Genomic DNA, 22,312 nt, shown 5'->3' on the forward strand with positions numbered 1-22,312 from the left:
CATACTTGAATTGACCCTCTCCGATCCACAGACTCACACTTGAACAGATCTTCCATCCACTCCAACGCTTGCACGGACCGTCCCACACATGCAAACGCTCAAACTTAAACAGACAGTCCTCTCACATGCGCACACACTCAAAATTATGCAGACAGTCCTTGCATGCTTCCACATGCTAACGGACAGTTATGCAGACACTTCCCCACACACACATGCACGATCAGAATTACACAGACTTGTATCCCAGACTCAGACACTTCCATAGACACTCTCCCATAGAAACAATCACGAGCACTCACACTGAGACAGACACTCCTCCCACATACACGCAGTCACAGTCAACACTGCCACACAGTTACACAGAGTTACACAGAACCTCTCCCACACACACTCGCATATACACATGCACACTTAATTACACAGATCCTCCACCCTCTCACACACATGCTCAAACACACTTACACTGACATCCCTCCCTCATACACACTCACACACGTACATTCTCACACACTCTTGCACATAACGTGTCTCTCACACACACTTACACACACTTTCGCACACTTACATAGACTATCCGTCCACAATCACACACTCACACAATCCACGCACAATCATACTTGCATGAACCCATTCCGGCCCCCCACATACACATACACATATGTACACACACAGAGACATACACACTCACTCACATTTACACAGAATGTTCTCCAGCCGGTCCATACACAAACTAACACAGACGCTATTCCCATACTCACATATTCACACATTTATGCAGATCTTCCGCTGATATTTAGTCTCACGCACACTTAAAGAGACCCTTTCCCAGACATTCACACAGGCACTCAAACATGTACACAGAACCTCCAACCACACACACACATGTAGGCGTATAAACGTAGAATTACGCAGACCTTCGCATGCACGCACTCAAACACACTCATATATACACACTCATACACTGTAACACCCGTTTACACAGCCCCTCTTCCCATGCATTCACACTCACACACTGGCACACACTTCAACAGAGCCTCTCCCACATGCTCACATCTACGTAAAATCATTCACACATACTTACACATACAGTTGCACACACTTACAAAGACCGTCCTCTCACACTGTCACACCAACACACACTTCCGCTGACTGTCTCCCAAGCACACAGACACTTACAAATGCTCAAATACACTGAAACACACAGCCACACACACTTGCACAGACCCTCGTGGCACGCATTCACGTTCAGATACACTAACAGAGAGCCTCATCCACATATTCACACTAAAAGATGAACTTATATACACACAGTCACTCAGGCGCACACTCAGACATACACACACCCTCTGCCCACTCTGACGCTCACGCAGCTATAGTGTTCCTCTCGCACACAGACACACTAACGCACTGCCACACACATACACAAACCCTCCTCCGACACCCGCACATTCACACACTTACATATCATATAAACTTACACAAAGCTGCCTCCAAGCTCACACACACAGTTACACAGACTCATACCTGCACAGCCCCTTCATCCACACACTCACACACCTGTAAAGTCCTTCTCACACGCACTTTCACACATTCACGCACACTTATACAGACTCTCCTCACACATACCTGCACTCACACACATTTACACACACCTTGCTCCCCTGCACACCCTTGCACAACCTCTACCATACACTCACACTCACACACACTTACACAGACCCTCATGTCAAACAGATGCACCCACACGTTTTTAAACGGAAGGTTTCAAATACTGACACGTCCACGCACATACAAAGATCGTCCTACCATGCACACTCACAGACATGTATGTATAAAGCACACATGCTTGAACAGAACCTCTCCAACACACTGACATTCACTCACATTCACCGTCTCCACAAAACAAACACCTACTCACACTCACATATAAACGCAGACTCTCATACATAATCATTGTCTCATATACACTTTATTGATGTGCCTCCCAACTCACACACACCCTCACACACACATATACACATGCACACTTACACAGATCCTCCACCCACATACTCATATTCACACACACTGACACATACTGACACACATTTTCACCGACCCTCTCCCGCACATTCGCACTCACACGCACTCCTATATGCTCACACAACCTCACACACAGTCACAGACACTTACACAGATGCATCTCCCACACACAAATACTAACCCTCGCATATGCACTCCCAGACTACTACTGACCCTCTCTCTCACACATACCCCGAATTACACTCACATATACATGCACAGAATTACACATACTATCCTTCCAGACATTCTTGCACACTAGCATTCATATGCACAGACCTTCCATCCACACACATGTGCTCACACACACATTCACACTTGCACAGTCTCTTCTCCCGTACTCAAGGACTTACCCAAATCCTATCCCGCACGCACACTTACAATTACACAGGAACTCCTCCAACACAGACACTCAAATCAACGCAGACCCTCCTCACATAGTCACACTCTCAGACACAATTAAGCAAACCCTGCTCCTACACATGACACACTCACCGACACATACACATTACACTTACACAGGAATTGTCCCCCCCCCCCGCACACTCACAATTACACAGGACCTCCTCCCATACACTTTAACTCAATTATACAGACATTCTCCCCACAGAGACACACACACGCTCACATATACACACTTGCACTTACACAGAACTTCTGCCACACACTCACACGTACACACGCACATACAAACAAACACACTTGCGCAGACTCTTTCCCGCATACACTTGCACACACTCGCACACACTTAAACAGGCATTCCTCCCCTACATGCAGACACGCTCAAGCACTCATAAGCACTTTCACACACCCTTTCTCACACACTCACACACACTTACACAGACGACCTCCACCACACACATACACACACACACTTACGTCCACACGCATTTGCACGGACTGCCCTCCCACACGCACACTCACTTACACAGACCCTCGCATACACAAACACACAGACACTTACGCATACAAACAGAAACTTGAACAGACTCTCTTCCACAAAATCGCAGTCACACATACTACCATATACATAGACACTCACAGCCTCTGCTCACCCACGCACATTCTAACAGATAAATACACAGACTCACAGACCTTTTTCCACGAATTCACACTCACTCACATATACACACATTACACTTACACAGGAATTGCACCCCCCCCCCACACACACTCACGATTACACAGGACCTCTGCAGACACAATTTTACTTAATTATACAGACCTTCTTCCCACAGAGACACACACACGCTCACATATACACACATGCACTTACACAGAACATATGCCACATACTCACACGTATGCACGCACATGCAAACAAACACACTTGCGCAGACTCTCTCGCACACACACTTGCACACACTCACACACACTTAAACAGACATTCCTTCCTTACACTCAGACACGCTCAAACACTCATAAGCAATTTTACACACCCTCTCTCACACACTCACATACGCTTACACAGACGATCTCCACCACACACACACATACACAAACGTCCACACGCATTTGCACGGACTGTCCTCCCACACGCACACTCACTTACACAGACCCTCGCATACAAGAGCACACAAATATACTCGCGCACACGCACATGTACTCATACAAGCTCCCACAGTCACACAAGATTATATAGAACGTCCACCCAAACATTTACACATGCACGCTCACACACACTTATTCCGAAACTTTCCCATACACACTCGAAGGCACCACACACACTTACACAGACCCTCCTCTTATGCTCACACTCACAAACGCTGGCACACTTATACAGACCCTCCCCTCTACACACAGAGACCGAAACGCACACAAACCTGCACAGACCCTCCTCCTTCACTCTCATACACACTTACACAGACCCTCTCCCCCAACACTAACACACATTTACGGAGTCCCTACTCCCATACTCACACACTCGCACACTCGTACAGAGACACATCTCCCATACAGACGCACATTTATACAAATGCTTCTCCCATACACACCCTCATACACACATGCACGGACTGTGTTCTAACACTCACGTACACAGAGACTCACACTTACAAAACCCTCGTTCCACATTCGTACACTCAACCACACATGCACAACTTGTCTCCTCGAGACCTGCACATTCGCATATACACCGATCAACTTGCAATGACCGTTGTCCCACATGCACACATTCAGGCACACTCACTCACTTACCCAGATCTTCCTCCCAAGCATTCACACTCTCATTTATATAGCACCTCCTTCTTGACACACACTCACTTGCACTCTCATATGCACACACATACTCAGCACACTTACGCACTCCCACACACTTACACAGAACCTTCTCCCCCATGCACACAAACACACTCACATGACCACCAACAGAATTGCTGAGTCTCACCCGCACATCTCAAAACACGCACAAATACACACTCACACTCACAGTCACAGACATGTACACTCTCCTCCCACACACTCACACATACTGATACACAGTTTCGCAGTAACTCTCCCACGCACTCCATATACTCACAACCACTCGCACACACGGACACACACACACTTACACATATGCTCCTCCAATGCATTCACACGCACACAGCACCTCACACACAAACATTCACACACACTCACATATGCACACACTCTCATGCACATTTACTCATAATCTCCCTTACTCATATATTTACACACCTTTACGCAGACACTTAACCCCCAACACACACTTAAACCCACTCACACGTAAACATTCACCTCAAACACAGACTGTCATTCACGCTTACAGAACACAGCCGCCACACGCTCACACATACTAACACACACATCCACATCCCCTCTCCTTCAGACTTGCACATACTGAGACACAGAGACACAGACTTACACAGATGTCTCTCCCATTGACTCACGCTCGCACCAACCATCTCCCACATAAAACACTGACACACACTCATATATGTGCGCGCATACACAAAAAGACACTGACACAGTCACACACGCATTTACACAGACCCTCCTGCTACACACTTACACTCACAGTCACATACGCATTCACGCACACTTACTGAGACCTTCCTCTGCCATTCACAACTGATAACACTTTCACAGACCTTTCCCACACACAAGCACAAACCTGCACAAACCTTCCTGCAACACGGACACACACACAGTCTTACAAAGATGCTCTCACATACATTCACATGCACTGACACAGACCCTGGTACGCCCTCTCTCACGCACTTCCACAGAACCTTTCCCATAATTTCAAGCACATGCACGCACGGACACACTCACAAAGACAATCCTCTCTCACAGTGACACGGTCACATTCACACACGCACATTCACACGTACTTACAGAGACCCTCCAACCACACACTCACACTCTCACACACTCACAGACACACACTCGCATTCACATACACTTGGACAAACCTTCCTACCACACTCATACGCACACGCACTCTCACACACATACACGCTCTCCAACACACTGACACATTCTCTCCCAGACACACACACTCCATTACACAAACATTGTCCCATAATCAGACACTCTCACACAATCCCACACACAAACATATACTCACGCACACTTTTACAAAGATCATCTCCCACGTACTCACACATTCCTTTGCGTATGCACAAATACACACACTCAAAATCACTTACGCTCACACACACAGTCACAAACATTCACATGTACACAGACACTCACGCACACCCTTAAACTGACCCTCTCCTACATTCACATTCGGTCACACTCATATACAGAGTTGCACAAATACACACACACATGCAAACATACACTTACACAAACACTCATCCCTCTATCCTTTCTGCTTCAGAGCAAAACAACCCGAGCAGGTTTTGCTTTCCTTTGTTGCTAACCCGATCCATAGAATACAGAACTTTACTGTATAGGAACGGCTGGTTCTGCCCACGATGCAACTATATTAAACTAATTCTATCTGCCTGCACGTTGCTTGTATCCCTCTTACTCTATTCGTTCATTTGTACATCTAATTTTAAGCTTTGCTTCGATATCCAGTTCAGCCACCTCTCCTGGCAGCATGGTCCCGACGGCGACATCCCTCGCTGTTAAAAAGATTCCTCATATGATTCCACATGTATTTCCTTCACCTTAAATATATGTCTACCTATATTTGACATATCCGCCCTGGGGATAAAAAAGCTCCGCCTGGATAATCTATCCTTGCATCATTTTTTGTGCTTTTGACACTTCGTCCCTCCTACTACCAAAGTCTAGCAGATATGATCCAAGGTTTTGCATTCACGTCTTGCAGTTAATCCCCTCCTATCCTGCCAAACCTCTTTTGGAGCCTCCCCAGAGCCTCCATACCATTCCTACACTGAGGTGATCCGGTCTGAACATGGTCTTCCAACTGCCATGTAACCAAAGGCCTACACAGCAGCTAAGTTGCAACAAAGACAATGTCGCCGCGGTATCCTGCCTATTCTGTGACCGTTGCCCTCGTCCCTGTCATTATGTTATAACTATGATCTGAATGGGAAATGAAGCTTGGACAATTTAAGTTTGTTGGTGTCAGTTAATTTTATTCATGTGTCTGAGAAAGCCGTGTGCCAGAGCTCATTGTATTGAGATTTTGAAATGAAGATGGAATTACTGAGATGACAGATCTCTCCATTCGGAAACTCAAATGCTTTCCAGAGGTGCATGTTCCCTTTTCTTCATCGCTGGCAAGAAAGGCATGCAGCACACTTGGAAGTGTGGGCATGCCCCATCGGTCCTTACTGAAATTGTCTCATCACATGGTACTTTACTGCAGTAACCTCTCTCTAAAACACATGGAATGATTGGATCTAGGAGACAGAAAAAGTATGCTTCAATGTTAACATTCCACACACGGGGATATCCTCCTGTGGTCTCACTGGGGGCCATAAAGCCAGAAAATGCAGATTGAAGTCTCTCGTTTCTAATCGTATTTCGTTGGGGTCGTAACAGTGCATATTGCTTGAAGTGGTTTCCATTATTGTTTGTGAATACCAGATATGCATGCAGTGCTGCAGCTCTGACCTGCTATAGATATATCCGATTGAGAACTGATCAGTTTGTTCACAGTGTGCAAATGTTTAGGAAGAGGTACTGTAAAGCTTCTGAGCAGTTTGCTTTCGGAAGTAAGAATCAATCGGAAACATCAGCTGGCTTAAAAGTGAACAGATCCCCTGGTCCATAACTTAGCGACTTCATTATTCAGAGAGTTTTTGGGATATGGAGCACACTACCTGGGACAGAGGTGGAGGCATATTCGACAGAAGGTTTCAAAAGAGATTTGGATATTCATGTTAAGGGGATGAATTGAGAGGAATGTGAAGGTTGAGGTGGAGAATTGTGCTAACTTTGCAGCTTTTTCAGGAGCCAGGGCAGAGACAATGGATAGAATGGTCATGCTCTGAACTGGATAATTCTATGATTCTTATATGGTCGACAGCTGATCAAAGAGGGATTGTTTCAGACCTATCATAAAGGTAAGTGTTAAGTATTTCCTTGTGCAACAGACATCTTGACGCACGGCAAATATAGACAGTTTTAATAATACAGCAGATATCAAAGAAGACAGGACTTGGAGGAATGCAGCCATTGTGAAGGCGTTCATACTGCAGCCACTGCAGATATCAGACCAACTACACCCACAACTGCAATTTCCCTCCTTTTACCAATACTTCACCGAATCCCTATTTGAAACATGTGTCTGTCACTCCTTTGAAGTTTTCAACCTTGACAGCTTTGTGGGGTAAATAATTCCCTGGATTTGCAACAATCCGATAGAAGAAACTTCTCCCCAAGAATGTTTTAAATTGTTAACACTTCATTCTGAGATGAGGTCCTCTCGTTTTACACTCTCACATTCGATCAATAGACCTCACATCAGTTAATCTGGAAAGGTGTTCAACAGTCTTTTCTTCTTCAATAATCTCACCTCTTATTCTTCGAAACTCCAATGGGTTTCGAAACTGAACCTCTCCTGCTAAGACAGTCCGTCCATAACTGGCATCAGCTCAATGAACTTTCTGTGGTCTGCGTTTCTTCAGGTACGATGCCCGAAACTGTTCACAATATTCCAATTATGCTGACTCCAGTCTTGTTTACCTTGAGTGAAACCTCTTGCATTTTATAATCCAATCCATTTGAAATTAAAGTCCGGCAAAGCCATGCATATATTTAAAAAAATCTGTTGAATTGTATGCGAATCCATCTGCTATAGAGATGTTATTACACAACTTTGGAGCAGGTAGAATTTGAAACCTACATTGACCCACAACATCCCACTTTCACTGAGTTGTCGCATATCAATTGCACATCTGCTTGGCGATCAGTATTTCCAATAAGAAAGAATGCAAGCGTACAATTTGTGGACAGACTGGGATTTATGATCGGCGTCTTTCTGTGTGAAATTTTTATTTCTTCCAAGACTACAGAAAACGGAACTAATGAAGTATTGATCGGAATGAACACACATGATCAATCATGTGTGGTCATTCAGATCAATACTTCATTAACATAGAACATAGAACATAGAACAATACAGCACAGAACAGGCCCTTCGGCCCACGATGTTGTGCCGAACTTCTAACCTAGATTATGTACCTATCCAAATGCCGCTTAAAGGTCGCCAATGATTCCGACTCTACCACTCCCACGGGCAGCGCATTCCATGCCCCCACCACTCTCTGGGTAAAGAACCCACCCCTGACATCTCCCCTATACCTTCCACCCTTCACCTTAAATTTATGTCCCCTTGTAACACTCTGTTGTACCCGGGGAAAAAGTTTCTGACTGTCTACTCTATCTATTCCTCTGATCATCTTATAAACCTCTATCAAGTCACCCCTCATCCTTCGCCGTTCCAACGAGAAAAGGCCGAGAACTCTCAACCTATCCTCGTACGACTTCCTCTCCATTCCAGGCAACATCCTGGTAAATCTTCTCTGCACCCTCTCCAAAGCTTCCACATCTTTCCTAAAGTGAGGCGACCAGAACTGCACACAGTACTCCAACTGTGGCCTAACCAAAGTCCTGTACAGCTGCAACATCACTTCACGACTCTTGAATTCAATCCCTCTGCTAATGAACGATAATACTCCATAGGCCTTCTTACAAACTCTATCCACCTGAGTGGCAACCTTCAAAGATCTATGTACATAGACCCCAAGATCCCTCTGTTCCTCCACCTGACTAAGAACCCTACCATTAACCCTGTATTCCGCATTCTTATTTGTTCTTCCAAAATGGACAAACTCACACTTGGCAGTGTTGAACTCCATCTGCCACTCCTCAGCCCAGCTCTGCATCATATCTAAGTCCCTCTGCAGCCGACAACAGCCCTCCTCACTGTCCACAACTCCACCTATCTTCGTATCATCTGCAAATTTACTGACCCACCCTTCGACTCCCTCATCTAAGTCATTAATAAAAATTACAAACAGCAGAGGACCCAGAACTGATCCCTGCGGAACTCCACTTGTAACTGGGCTCCAGGCTGAATATTTACCATCTACCACCACTCTCTGCCTTCGACCGGTTAGCCAGTTTTCTATCCAATTGGCCAAATTTCCCTCTATCCCATGCCTCCTGACTTTCCGCATAAGCCTACCATTAGTTCCGTTTTCTGTAGTCTTGGAAGCAAACAAAGAGCATAGTGGCCAACGTTCAAAAGAGTGCTTGCCTCGTTTGACCACAAGAAGTTGTGCAATTCTCTGCAAGGAAGATTAACGGGGGTACTTACAATTTTTCTGGACGTCCATCATCACCATCTTTCCAAGAAGCAAAAGCAGTATCGCCAACATCATCACTGTGGTGGTGAGAGGGAGAATGACAAAACTGAAACACCGATGCTCATTTTATGGTTTCAAAGAGTACCCTGCTTTTCATCACAGACATAATGATAATTGGCACCAGTTTGAATTCTGTTAAAAGTTACATCACTAACTGAGGCAGGGAGTGACTGGAACGGAAGTTCAAAACTATCTCCTTAAAGTTTACGTGATGTACCGAACAAAGTTACCAGCCTGAGTAATGAGAAAACGAAAGAAGATCAAAATAACTTATTTATAGGAAATCAGTAACACGGTGAAGCCGTTTAGGTCCTCGAATCTGCTCAGCTGGCTCGGAACACCATGTGTGATCTGTGGGATATCTCCATATGCCTGTCTTGAGAACACATCCCTTGCTCAAATAAAAATTGTCCATCTCAGATTTAAATGTAACAATTGAATAAACATCAGCCGCCATTTGAAGATGAGATTTCCTAACCACCACTATTCTCTGTGTGTAGAAGTGCTTCCTATTAACTCTCCTGAATGACCCTGTCAGAATTTTTAAATAATTTGGACATTGCTTACTGGAACGAGCACTTATTACCTGTTCTTAATTGCCCTCTAGTGAAAGTGGTAGGAAGCTGCCTTCTTGAATTGTTGCACTCTGGGTGCTGCAGGGAATATCCTTCGGCAGGGAATTCTGGTAATTCGTCCCAGCACATTTTTGACATTTAATTCAAGTTGTCACATTGTTTCTGTTTACCTCCCCTGACGTCGCTGTTGTTTCTGAGAACTCCTTAATTCTACCACCCTTTCATGATTCAGATTCCAGAGATGAAGAGTTGAATGGGTCTCATCACCCTTCAGAAATTAAGACGTGATGTTAGGGGTTTGCGTTTGTGCCCTGTAATGAACTGCTTCCAGGGCCTAAAGCTCCTCCATGAAGACGTTGTCAGAAGGAATGCATTGTGTTTCGGGTATTCACAGAGATTTGGAGTTCTAATGCTATCTCTTGTGTTATGTAACGGGATCTGTCAATGAACAATGGAAGCATATCTAGAATGACAAAATCCCTACAGTGTGTAAGTCGGTGATTCTGCCATCATGTCCACATCGACTGACTGAAAAGCATCCCACCAAGACCCACCACAGGAAAATTTGGCTGACTGGATACCGATTTGGCAGGCCCATAGAAGACGACAATCGTCGTAAATGGGAAGTATTCAGCCTGTATCTCGGTGGCCAGTGGTTTTCCACAGGGGTCTGTTCTGGGAACTTTGCTCTATGTGATTTTTACAAATAACTCGCATGTAGAAGTGGAAGGGTGGTTAGACAAGCATGCCGATGAGACAAAGGTTACTGTAGTTCTGAACATGTGGTTGTAGGTTGTAACGGGACAATGACAGGATATGCAACGGGGCTGAGAGGTAGCAGTCAGCGTGTAACTTGAAAAAGCACAAAGTGATTCATTGTGAAAGTTGAAATTATAATGCAGATACCAAAGGTAAAGGCAGCATTCTTGTCATTGTGGAGGAACAGAGTGATCTTGGGATTCACACACGTAGATTCCTCAAAGTTGCCAACCAAGTTTAAAGGGTGATTCAGAAGATGTATGTTGTGTTGGCTTTAATTAGCAGTGGAATTAGATTAAGAACCGCAAGATTATGCTGCAGCTGTATAAAACCATGTTTGGACCACACTTGGATGCTTGTGTTCAGTGGTTCGAAAAATATGGAAGCATTAGAGAGGGTGCACTGTAGATTTATCAGAATTCTGCGTGTACTGGAGGGATTATCTTTTGAATAAAGGTTGAGGGAGATAGGACTTTTCGCATTGAATAAGGGGGAGAAGTGATTGGATAAAGATAACGTGAAACGTAATTTGGAGGTGGCAGATTTCGACTGGAGTGTACAAATTTCTCCATCATACAACACCAGGCAATATTCCATTATATTTATGTGGAAGGGCTAGCTCTCAGAGCACTGCTGCTTCGTCAGGTGGTGGTTGAGTATAAGATCGTAAGATGCATAATTTACAGCAAAAGGTTTAAATGTAATGCAACTGACATGATATATTGAATATTTCCTTCTTTGTTAGTTAAGTCTCTCAACATTTGGAAAAACCGTGTTGGTTTCAGTTCTTTCATATGTAAATCTAAGAACTTTTATTTTTAATTTACATTCTCAAGTGAACTTTAATGACAGGTGCGATGTCAGCTCACAAAATGCATTGAAGGTGTGAGATTGAAGTCTGTCTTTCTATGTCCCAATGTTCAGCCTGATCCTATTTCCTTAAAAAAATACAGAATCTTGCATCATTCATGCAGTTTTTGAGCAATACAAAATGCAATTCTGTAAGTACAAATTCACTGCACCAAGTTTTATGCGTGTGTGTTCATATGGGTGTGTGTCTGTGTTGCGGGTGTGAGTGTCAGTGAGAGATTATGTGTATGTACGTGTGTGGCTATGAGTAACGGGGTGTGTATGTGAGAGTCATGGATAGAGTGGCTAGCCAGAGACCTTTCCCCAGGCTATCACTTGGGGACACAATTTTAACGAGATTGGGGGAAGATTTGGAGGAAGTTGTCAGTGTGAGGTTATTAACACAGGAAATGGTGAGTGTATGGAATGCCCTGCCAACGTTGGTAGTAGAGTCAGATACTTAAGTTACTCTTGGATAGGTACATGGTTGATAGTAAAAGATTTGGAATGTAGATTAATTTGATCTTCAAGAGGATAAAATCTCGGCACATTATCAATCATCGAAGTGTCTGTATTGTATTGTACTGTTCTGTTCTATGTTCTATGTATATCGATAAATGAAAGTGATGCATGGATGGAAGCTGAATAATATGGTTTGGTGTCGGATTGTTTCTGAAAAGGCAGACACAAATGTCATGTTCCCTACTTCAGTCATTTCTCTCTGTCTCTCTTTCTCAGTCGTATTTCGTCTGCCTCTCCCTTCATGAGTTAAATCAATAAAACTGAGTGAAACATGCGTTTCCTTGCTGCTTTCCTTGCTTAATGAGCTGCCAACTTGGTCCACACAAAATGCAGACAAACGCTTTTATTAATATGTCATTATTACTGACAGAATACGTTTTGAACTTATAAAGAGAAAGCTTGAGGACTGACTTAGCCCGGAGATGTGAGATACTCAATGGAGAACATCGAAGGCATGACTCTTCACACTCGGTTTCCTGATGTTTTTCCAGTCTATTGCTTCTTACTTTTCTTATTTACAGAAATCGAACACCTGTATTATTTTTCTTCCACTGCATTATTCGCAGGTATATGAGAAGTCGATTGAATCCCATAATTCCGACATAACAGAAAGCTGTTTCAGCCGTGAAACATGTCCAAAATTCATTTATTTCGTTAAAAATTCATTCACTTTCATAAATTGAAACCCGTGTTTTCCTGTTGGATCATTGTGATTTTCGCATTTTATTCATTAATATTCTTCCACTGGTGAACACTTCTGTCAGTCATCTACACACTAATCATTGCCTACTCCCGATAGCATCCATCCGCTCTTCCCTGTGATGATCTGGGTCACCCCCTTACTTTGAAATCAGCCTTTTTGACCTTACAACTGTTATCCCTTCTATCAGAAATGGGACGATTGAATCCAAAAGATAGAAGAATTGTTCCAGCACAGAATTCAGCCACTTAGCTCTGGATCTAACACTAGTTCAAGTTTTGATAGTGCCTCGAAGCAAGGAATAAATTGGTATTTGCAATTTATTCTTAAATGAATCTGCTATAAAAGAAGTGAGTGTTTCTGCAACCTGTAGAAGGAATCAGTGACTCTGCTGTTGGAATATTGTGGAGAGTTTTGATCACTTACGTGAGAAGATGTATAATTATATTCATGATTTGGAGATGCCGGTGTTGGACTGGGGTGTACAAAGTTAAAAATCACACAACTCCAGGTTATAGTCCAACAGGTTTAATGGAAGCACGCCAGCTTTCAGAGGAACGCTCCTTCATCAGGTGATAGTGGAGGCTCGATTGTAACACAGAATTGATAGCAAAAATTTACAGTGTGATGTAACTGAAATTGTATATTGAAAAATTGATTGTCTGTTCAGCCTTCCATCTGTTAGAATACAGTCATAGTTTCACTTCTTTCATGTGTAAATCACAAAACCTTTTTTCAAAAGTTGCATTCCCGGGTTACCTGTTAACAATGGTGAGAGCTAGACAATATGTAGTAGGTGTACGCCCACTGTGTTCTCTGTCTATGCCATGATGTTTACATTGATTCTAATCTAAAAAGTGAGATGATAGAGTTTTACATAAATTCTTGCATTTTTTGAGCTCGTAGTTCTCCATGAATGCATGCAGTTTTTGAGCAAAGTACAATGTAACTCTCCAAGTATAAATTCACCCCACAAAATATATGTGTGCATGTGGGTCTTTGTCTATCTGTGTGTGTGTGTCTGTCTGGGGTGGGGTTGTGAGTGTGAGAAAGTGTGTGTGTAGTGAGTGCAGAGTGTCTTAAGTCTGTGAGGGGGTGCATGTCTGAGTGTGGGAGTGTGTGTGTCTATAAGGGTGTGTGTGTGGGTGTCTGTGTGCGCGTCTGTGTGTACCTGTGTCCGTGTGTATGTAAGTGTGTGTGTGTGTGTAGGAATATCTGTGTATGTGTGTGTGTGTGTGTGTGTAGTGCAATGGTGATCACCTGTAATGTGATATGAACCCAAGGTCCCGTTTGAGGCCCTCCTTCTGGATACTGAACTTAGCTATCAGCCTCTGTTTGGCCACTTTTCTCTGCGGCCTGACCCGAAGTCCACTTTGGAGGATGGTCACCCGAAGTTCCGAAGCTGAATATCCTGGTTCACTGAACCCTCCTGTTCCCTCCCGGTTGGGGAACCTCAGTGGTTCAGGACATGCAGCCTCGGACCAGCGGAGTGTCAGTGTAAATTGAATAGAACGGGGAGTCATGAGGATTGACAAGCCACTATGAGCTGCACTGAGCACAGACATGTCAAAGTATCAGTAATGAGGGAGCACAAATCAGTCTCTCGGATATTCTGCACTGAGGTCAGCACTCACTACTGGGAAGCCAGATCTGATGGAACACCACACTGTTGGAGAGTCAGTTCTGAAGTATTCCTGCACAGACACATGGGCAATCCAGCATGATTTGCTGAATGACGGTGGGTTAGGTTGGAACACACATGGCAGGGTCAGAAGCAGGAAATTGAGCAAAGGTTGCTCTGCAAAGAGATCTCCAGACATACCAGGACGACCACAAAATGGCCAGACGTTTATATTGATGTCTGTGATTCATGTAGCTATTCCGTGCCCTCACTGACCAATAGACAAGTTGATTAACACATTAATCCCGTGAGAATCCTAACCATCAAACCTGACATTTCAAAACCATTTTCTGGGCATGTCTATCTGAGACAGGGTCGAACCGTCCAGAGTGGGCTGCAATGTGGCCAACAAATGGGAGGAGATTACAGTCGGTTGGAGCAATTCTCGGGTCTCAAGAATTCATTGGACCAAACGTGGCCGATGGTAGAGATGGGGACCTTGAATGTGCAGCCATCTGAGAAACACTGGGAAGAGATAAAGGAATTGTACCGCAGGAGAAAACAACTGTGTGCATCTCGCATTCAACCGCAGCTTTTGAACGTGCGTGAATTACTCTGTGTGTGTGTGTGTGTGTGTGTCCGTTTGCTTTTCTCATAAAAACCTGTTCAAGCATTATTTAAAAAGTGGATCAGAAAACAGTTTTAATGGACGGAGAAGTTATAGACATGCAAGTTTTTAAATTCACTCATGTCACGTGGGCATCACTGGCTATCCAGCATTTATTGCCCAACTTTAGTTTCCACCTAAACAAGGTGGTTTTGAATGCCTTCTTGAACAGTGCAGTCCATGTGCTCGCCATGGACTCACATTACTGTATGGGAGACCGTTCAGAAATGAGACGCAGTGACACCGAAGAAAAGCCGGTTTGGATTGGGGTAGATCACTCAGAAATCCACATTAACACATTAATCCCGTGAGAATCCTAACCATCAAACCTGACATTTCAAAACCATTTTCTGGGCATGTCTATCTGAGACAGGGTCGAACCGTCCAGAGTGGGCTGCAATGTGGCCAACAAATGGGAGGAGATTACAGTCGGTTGGAGCAATTCTCGGGTCTCAAGAATTCATTGGACCAAACGTGGCCGATGGTAGAGATGGGGACCTTGAATGTGCAGCCATCTGAGAAACACTGGGAAGAGATAAAGGAATTGTACCGCAGGAGAAAACAACTGTGTGCATCTCGCATTCAACCGCAGCTTTTGAACGTGCGTGAATAACTCTGTGTGTGTGTGTGTGTGTGTGTGTGTGTGTGTGTCCGTTTGCTTTTCTCATAAAAACCTGTTCAAGCATTATTTAAAAAGTGGATCAGAAAACAGTTTTAATGGACGGAGAAGTTATAGACATGCAAGTTTTTTAATTCACTCATGTCACGTGGGCATCACTGGCTATCCAGCATTTATTGCCCAACTTTAGTTTCCACCTAAACAAGGTGGTTTTGAATGCCTTCTTGAAAAGTGCAGTCCATGTGCTCGCCATGGACTCACATTACTGTATGGGAGACCGTTCAGAAATGAGACTCAGTGACACCGAAGAAAAGCCGGTTTGGATTGGGGTAGATCACTCAGAAATCCACGACATTACAGACTTGTTTCAAACATCGGCAAAATAACTGAATTTCAAAGCTGAGGGGGAAGTACAGCTCTTGACATGAAGGTCGCAAAACTGGACTCAATGGATATCTCGGGGCAAACTCTCCATTAGTAAGGGTGATAATCATATGATAGGCCAAATGTCAAGGTTGTTGGAGGTCAGTATTCTCAGAACCAGAACATCTCTATATGTGTTCCTCAAGATAGTGACCAAGGCTAAATTATCGTCAGCTACTCTAGCATAACGTCATGATTACGGATGTTGCTGATGACTGCCCAATGTTCCTCATCATTTGCATCTACCTAGGTACGGAAGCAATCCATTTTCAACTGCAACAATATCTGTACGATGACTTGGCGAGGCTGACAAGTGTCAAGGCAAATAGAAGACTGCAGGTTCTGGCGATAAGAGGCCAGAGTGTGGTTCTGGAAAAACACAACGGGCCAGACAGCATTTAGGAGCAGGAAAATCAACGTTTCAGACTAAATCCCTACCTCAGGAAGGGCTTTTGCCCAAAACATCGATTTTCTTGCTCCTCGGATGCTGCCTGATTTGCTGTCGTTTCCAGCACCACACACTCAACAGAAAAGTTGCAAGTCATATCCACGTCGTGCACATGCCAAGTTATGACCCCTACCAATAAGAGACAATCTAACAATTGACCCGACACATTCAATGCTGTTACAATTAATGAGTCCCCACTATGAACATCCTGGGCTTTATGTTTGATAAGAAACTCAACTGGACTCACCACGTAAACACATTACCAACAGGAAGAGGTCAGCGACTAGGAATACTGTGGCGAATAACTCAGGTCTTAACTACCCAAAGCCTCTGCATAATCTAAAAGGTACAGGTCATGAGTGTGATGGACTACTGCTCGCTTGTATGGATGAGTGCAGCTGTAACAACACTTAAGAAGTTGTGAACTATCCAGGATAAAGCAGTGCATGAATGGCATTATATTCTCATCTATCCAATTGCTCCAACGCCCACGCTCAGGACTAGCAGTTTGTTCTTTATATCGGATGTCTTGACAAAATTCAGCAAATTTCAATCAGATCGCACTGTCAAAACGCATTACCAATGTGCCGAACACGAAAATGTGTAGCAGATTCATGGGGAAGCTATCACCGGCAAGGTCTCCTCCAAGCCACTCATATCCTGACTTAGAACAAAGAAAAATAAGTATATCAAAGGAACAGGCCCTCAGCCCTCCAAACCTTCGCCGAACATTATGCCCTAATGAAAATAAAACACAAGTCATTTGCCCTTCTTCAGTTGGAATCCCTCTATTCTCTCCCTATTCACGTACTGATCCAAATGATTCTGAAATATCGTCAAACTGGTTGTTTTCATTACCTCATGTGGCAGTGCGTTCCAGTATCCTGCCCATCTTGCTGGATGTTTTCCCTCGCACATCTCCATTGGCGAATACTGATGTAATGTTTTCATTAAACATCTTTACAATTTCTGTGGTCCATGCATAATTTCAACTGCACGCCCTTTATCCTCGAGTGTGCCTATTCTTTCCTTGTGACACAGTTTCTTCTCATCTATGCATGAAAAGTCCTAGGATTCTCCTTGACCCTGTTTGCTAAAGACATTTCGTGGTCGATTTTAGGATTCTTAATTCCCCATTTAACCTCCTTACTAATTTTCTCTATCCACCCAAAGTGCTTCGTCAGTTTGTACCTGCCAATGTATATTCTACTCTTCTTTTTCCCCTTTTTAACTAAGCTTACAATTCGCCTTGTTACCCACAATTCCCGATTCTTGTCAGGCTTAACATTCAAATTATTTTAATGTTTTGTAGTTTAATCAACTGGTCTATAAAAGCCTCACATTTTCCAGATCCAGATTGGACCTCAAATAACTGTCAAATCCACATTCACCAGTTATTATCTAATTAAATGCAATTCGTCCTTTCCAAATTAAGCACTCTAATCAGACGGCCACTCTTGTTCTTGTCCATGACTCCTCGAAATCTTATGAATTTATAGTCACTAAATCCAAAGTGCTCTTCTACTTAGCACTGATCTACTGTTCTGACACATTTCATAATCTCAAATCTAGTATGGCCGCGTCTCTAGTTAGATTGTCAATGTATTGTCTCAAAAGCAATCCTCCCCTGGACACATCCAATAATTTGCTCTTCATCTGGTCCCCTGGACCTAAGTGAGTCCCAATCAGTAACTGAAAGTTTAACGTCACAAATCACAAATACCCTGTTTTATCCAAACGTTTTCAGTAACTCACTTCGTATCTGCGCCTCTCTCTCCTCTGAGCCCAGCGACGTAACTCTGCCTATTCTTACTCTCGCTGTTGCCTATCTCGGTCTCACATTTGGTCCGACTCCCTGAACTGACTGCTTCGTTGTTCGGGTTCTGATCCAATGCTACAACGGCTGAATCCTTCAGAAGATCTCCAGCCAATATAATTGGAATTATATAGTTGTTCCATCACTCTCGCTGGGACAAAATCCTTCCCTGATATCATTGTGGGTCAACAATGGCCTGCAGCCTTTTAAAATGTATGCTCATCACCGTGTTCTGAAGGGGATGTCGGAGTCGGCAATGAATGCTGGCCAACCAGAAAAGCACACGTCCGATAACCACACCTTCAAATAAAATTCTATGTCATGTTCAAGTTCAAGGATCCAAGTTCATCGGGTAATAGGAGAAAGTGAGATGCTGGAGATCAGAACTGAAAAATGTGTTCCTGGAAAAGCACAGCAATTCAGGCAGCATCAAAGGAGTAGGAGAATCGACGTTTCGGGCAGAAGCCCTTCTTCAAGAATGACATAAGTTGATGCTGTCTGACCTGCTGCGCTTTTCCAGCAACACATTCTTCAGCTCATCGGGTAATAGACCAGTCAAGGAGAATGTTGGCCCATAATTCAAAGAGAATAGTGTGCAAAATTAAGTTGATCAAAGTATACAAGATACGAGTCACGCCACTGCTCCAATTTTGCAAACAGTCTTTTTTAAATCGCCATTATAAAGAAAAAGTGTGCTTATTGGTTGAGCCAGAATTTATTACTCATCTCTACTTTCCATCTGTCCATTGCCTACGCATTAAATATATATTCAACGTTGTCAGCTCTGGTCAATGATTCAAAACAGGTCATCTTTCAAACGAACATAACGAGCACGCTCCCAATACACGAGAATGGAAGACCTTGGACGGTGGGATTGACATTGCTTTTGAAGGTGGTTGACATGGAACGTTTGCATTTTTAATCTGTCCAAGACATTATTCATAAAGTACCTTATGGTGGACACTGGAAATCTGAAATAACGCCTGAAAAATGCCTCAGTAAAGAATTCTACACTGGAATGATTAGTGTTTTCTTTCCTCCCTCAATTGACGCTATTCGACTTGACGTGAATTCCACGGATTTCGGGTGTAGTTTTCAGCAGATAACCGTAGTTAAATCATCTTAAAGTTTCAGTGCACATCTCTGATCACCATTTCCCTAATGCCTTTCAAACTGTATGTATTTTTATCTTCCTCATGTTAATCTGTGCACCACATGTAATGTATCCAAATCATTCCATACTGATCATTTCTTACTCCGTGTCTCTTGATTACTTTCTCCATTTGGAAGAAAGGTAAAGATAGACATACGTACAGTAAGATCCAGTCTTTAGCTGACTCCTCTTCTACAAGTGTGTTTGCAATGATTGAATGACTTTTCCAGCAAGAGATTTCTGAATTTTGTGACCGTATACCCCACTTTGAATTGAGTGTTTGATTTACGTTGTATGCTGCACACCTAGAATTTATAACCTGGTTTGCCTGAACCATGGAACATGATTTGAAGTAAATACATTTGATTTTCTAATTGTTCGGATTACTCTAATTTAATAGTTTGACACTCAAATAGATTACTAATATCACGGAAGCGGTTTCTCAATACAAAAGTGGCTTGCATTGAAGAAACTTCTATTTTTCAGCAGTAAACATCAGTGAGTCCACAACATCAGTGCCTACTTCAAGTATTCAGTAATTTTCCAGATAGAGTGTATGTCTTACCCGATACTTGCAGCTGTTGGTGTTACTTGCAAAACTATCACTCCAGTGTTGGTTACATAAGATAATATTTAACTGTGTTGTAATGTTCATGAAAAAAAATTAACATGTTTGCCAGGATTTATTCATTTTTAAGCCAAGTCATTCTCCCAGAGGCTGGACGCAAAAATCTTTTCTTGTTTTGCTCGGACTACAGAAATCTGACAGATCAATAAACACTCTGGAAGTTCTGTAATTCCAAAATGAAACATTTGCTCCAAATTATTTCAATTCTTACATATTATGGCATATATTGGTTGAAACAAAAATACGCATCCTTGAAGGCTTTTGTGAACTTTCCATTGGAAATACATAAATTATATGATTTAATATCAACGTAAGTCACGAGGTGATTATCTTTTCCTTATCATCATATTTTATGTGTCCTCTGACCGCCATGCATAAATATACCTGCCAGTCTTGATGATCCATTGAACCCATTCTCAATTGCCACAGTTTTGACTGACTGCAATCTGAGTACACTGCATAGCAAACTTTACTTTAGCTATTTTTTGTTATATAATCCTTAACTGAGAGATACAAGATGTGAGGTTTAGAAACATCGAGGTAAGTGATTTATTTTTATTTCCACCAGGTAAAAATAGGGTGACGTCTTATTATCTTGGATCAGTGTTCACACTGCATTATATCTGATGATACATACAATATAAATCTAGAACATGAACATTCGAATTATTTTATAATCAGTTGGAAAAGATGTGCTTTATTCGATCTGTGGTTATTTGGGTGAAGCATTTACATGTTGATCTTGCCACATCTTGCTTTGTGTGTTGTAAACTGCATGGGTTACTCTGTCCAGTTTATTTTCACTCTATCATCTGCATGTAAGATTTCACTCTATGGTCTGCTTCTACTGATCACAAATAATCTTTTCACCATATTTAGTTACACGGGAAAATAAATCAAATCAATTCAAATCATAGACTGTTGAGAGGAAAGCGGTATATTACTGTTAAGGTGCAAAATCACGATAATTTCTCAGGAAAAAAGAGGTTTCAAACACAAGATACCATGAATTGAGCGTAAACGACTGACAGCAATCGCAGCATCCTACAACCACAATTGCTATTCTCAGCCTGTAGTATCTGGACTTTATGTCAGGCCAGAAATGTGTGTAAATCCATCAACTGTGAAAGCAACCGAGAACCAAACACAACAGGGCAGGGCCATAAGAAACAGAACAATTCTGAATGCACACAGAGGGTGGATGTCCAAGAATGCAACGGGGCAATGAATATTGTTAATTCTGTCCAGCAGAACATTGCAAATGATAAGTATGCCAACAAGCAGCAAGTCACGTATTTAGACAGGCTTCAGCATTCTCGAATCAGGATCACAGTTTCAATTACATGGGGGCACAGGATCAGGGTGGTGGGGGAGTAAGTTTTGAGGAGATGTGTCTCGGAAGGTTTTCACGCAGAGAATATTAAGAGACTAACATTTAGCTTAGAGCTGAAAAAGTGTTGCTGGAAAAGCGCAGCAGGTCAGGCAGCATCCAAGGAACAGGAGAATCGACGTTTCGGGCAAAAACTCTTCTTCAGGAATTCCTGAAGAAGGGCTTATGCCCGAAACGTCGATTCTCCTGTTCCTCGGATGCTGCCTTTCCTGCTGCATTTTTCCAGAAACACATCTTCAGCTCTGATCTCCAGCATCGGCAGTCCTCACTTTATCCTCTAAC

Source organism: Chiloscyllium plagiosum, unplaced genomic scaffold (genome assembly GCF_037043375.1).
Source record: "Chiloscyllium plagiosum isolate Xiang-an unplaced genomic scaffold, Cpla_swu_hap1 HiC_scaffold_41, whole genome shotgun sequence".
NCBI classification, from domain to species: domain Eukaryota; kingdom Metazoa; phylum Chordata; class Chondrichthyes; order Orectolobiformes; family Hemiscylliidae; genus Chiloscyllium; species Chiloscyllium plagiosum.